General features: G+C 44.1%; 1 protein-coding gene across 1 annotated transcript in view; it reads right to left on the minus strand.

Annotated features, from left to right (window-relative positions):
• The window catches only part of LOC108795144 (histone-lysine N-methyltransferase KMT5C-like), a 35,665-nt gene that overhangs the window by 8,470 nt on the left and 24,136 nt on the right, over positions 1 to 3,059 (minus strand). The window lies entirely within an intron of this gene.

Below are 3,059 nucleotides of genomic sequence, written 5' to 3' on the forward strand. Positions count from 1 at the left end.
ATATATATAATAAAGCATTTATATAGTGCCAACAGTTTGTGCAGAGCAGGAGAAAAGTTCTCCTTCAGGTCCTCGTCTGTTGATTGACAATAGGCAGCCTGCTATTGCAATTTAAAATATCCAATAGCAGGCTGCCTATTGTTTCCAGCCGCTGGCGGGAGACTTGATGCCGGTGTTTTATCAATCCCTCGGGATTGATAGAACACCGGCAGCGGAGGAGGAAAGGGCCCGCAGCAAGAGAATGCAGTCACTTCTCTTGTGCTGGCTGCAGTGGTCTGTGTTCCCGCTGCCTCTGCCGATACAGGCGGAGAGAGCAGCGGGCATTGAAAGGGACACAGACTGCTGCAGCCAGCACCAGCAGGGAGGAGAACGGAGGATTATAATTGATTTTTATCGATTAGTTTCAGCTCTAGGATAACCCTGCCTACAACAATCATGCCTCCAGTCTTTGTGCGTGTCCTCAGGAGAGTGAACATGTCTTCAGCTCTGCTGTTTTGATGGTGGTAGACTTGATGTTGTAAGGAACAAGGAATGCTCAGATCTAGTAAACTGCACAACCCGATTATAAATAGGATTAATCTCAATAAATAAATATCCTGAGTCGCCTAGAGATGGCGGAAGAAGAAGCCAAAGTACCTTTATGGAGTTCGAACCAGTCCTTAAGATGCTATGACAAAGATAGACTTGCTCGGCCTAGAACGCATGCAGATAAAAGGAGAAGATATGCCATTTGATGAGCTGAAGCACAACATCCTTGTTGAGGTACAGGCAAGACCACCTTAGGCAAGAATTAAATCCCGGGCCTCAACACCACCATTTCCTTGCGTAAAACCAGAAACAGTTGTTAGCAGGATAAGGCTGCCAGTTCAAACACTTGCCTAACAACGGTGACAGACAAGAAACACCACCTTGTGGGTGAGTAGAGAGCATAGCTAAAACCAGATTCAGATCCCACAGAGTCACAGTGAAATAAACAGGGGAAACTACATGGTAAAGTGTCTGCACAAAGGTCTAACTTAGGGATGCACTGATATGGGCCGAAAATTGCACTTTTGCCATTGGCACTAATGCCGAAAGTGCCATTTTCTGGCCAATACAGTGGTGCATCCATTCTTTCCTCCCCGCTGGGCGCTGCTCTGTGTCGCTGCTCAGAGAAAACTGTCACAGGCGGCCGAGTGCTGTGAGCGGCCAGCATCTCTCTCACACCGCTCAGTCTCCTGTCACAGATCAGAGGAGAGCGGTGTGGGGCGGAGACAGCCAGCGCTGTCACAGCAGGCTGAGCTCAGGTCGCTCAGTATCCTGTAACGGTGTGTCAGGAAGGAGAGCGGGTACCAACACTCACAGGGTTATTCACAAAGGTTTGGAGACCTAGCTGAACTGGAAAGTGAGCTGAACTGGAGAATTTTTCCAAATGAGATATTTTGGTCTAGATTGTTCACTTCTCCAAACTCTTCACCCTTTTGTGAATAACCCTGTCAGTGATCGCTGAGTGTTTGTACATAATTGAGGACATACTGTAGTATGTTTGCTATATCCTCAATTATGATTGAATGGGAAGTGATCTACATCACCTCCTGTTCATTCATGATTGTGGATATAGTAAAAACACACCATCTCCACATGTTATGAATGAACAGGAACACCCAGTATAGAGGATTCCTGTTCATTTATAACAATGGCTGCAGAAAAAGATTTAAAAAAAAAGGACTGTGTCCTCAATCTCTTTTTCTATTTTAAAAAGGGAAATATTAGGGGTCTAAACAGCCCCCTGATATTTCCCTGAAGCCCCTAAAAAGTTTAAAAAATTTAATTTAAAAAAAAATGAATAAAAAAATGTAATAAAGTTTATAAAAAATAAAGTATTTTTAAACAATTTGAAAAAGTTAAAATAAAAACATTTTCGGTCTGACCTTTTTTTAAATTTCGGTTTCGTTTTTTAAATGTTCATTTCGGCACACCTAGTATAAATCAAGGAGTAAAACTTCAACCGTCTAAGAAATCAGATACACTGGGTAGAACTTTTCCTTTAAGCACAAAGAACCAAATGTTGCTCCAGACCCATCTCCCGGAAGGAGAGGATTCTTCTCACAGAGAAAACTCCTAGGAAGATAGCCGTGACTCAGACAAAGTAAGGAAACTGTCCTAGCTGTTCGCAGCGAAGGGGCGGGGTCCTGAGAATTGAGGATCACTGAAATGCCCTCGATCTTGAGAAGCAGACAAGGAAAAAGCTTCAGGGGAGGTAGGGCATAGATCAGGGTGTAGTGATCCCACAGAATCCACTTCCTCTGCTAAAGAACCCCTGCACCTGGAGACAAACCTGTCCAATTTGTTGAACCTGGAAGCCAGGAGGATCACATCTGGCATTCCACACATGAAACACAGATCTTGGAACACCTCCAGATGTAGGACCACGCTCCTGGGTCCAGATGCTGCTGGCTGAGGCAGTCCCACTGGCAACGGTTTTTAACTAGGATGTATATTACAGAAAAAGCGGGAACATTAACCCCTTCATGACTGAGGCCCTTTTTTCCATTTTTGCACCCATGTTATATTCCACATTTTAGGCCTGAAAATGACGTAAAACCCCCCAACATTATATATTTTCTGAATGCCAAGACCCTATAGAATAAAATGGTGGTAGTTGAAAATTTTTATGTTGCGCAATATTAGCGCAACTCCTTATTAAACCCCAAAATTTAGTGACAAATTTAATTAAATGCCCCAAAACACAACAAATTACCCATTTTTTTAATGAAATATAAAAGATGAGGTTACAACGAGTAAAACGATACCCAACATGCCCAGTTTACAGATTGCGTGCGACCGTGAAACGGCGAAAAACTGCAGTACCCCAAAAAATCAATAAAAGACACTTTAAAAGCCCCCACAGGTCATCAATTTAGAGATACCCCAAAATACTGGCCCTAGAATTATTGCTCTCACTCCGGCGTGCGCGGCGATACCCAACGTGTAGCGCGTTCGTCGTTTTCATGCGTAGGCGCACCCGACGCGTGTTTACGTGGCGACGCGCGTGCTCGCGGGGGCGGGGTACTTTTAAA

The sequence above is a fragment of the Nanorana parkeri genome, unplaced genomic scaffold (genome assembly GCF_000935625.1).
Source record: "Nanorana parkeri isolate BGI_ZX_2015 unplaced genomic scaffold, ASM93562v1 scaffold939, whole genome shotgun sequence".
Classification (NCBI taxonomy): domain Eukaryota; kingdom Metazoa; phylum Chordata; class Amphibia; order Anura; family Dicroglossidae; genus Nanorana; species Nanorana parkeri.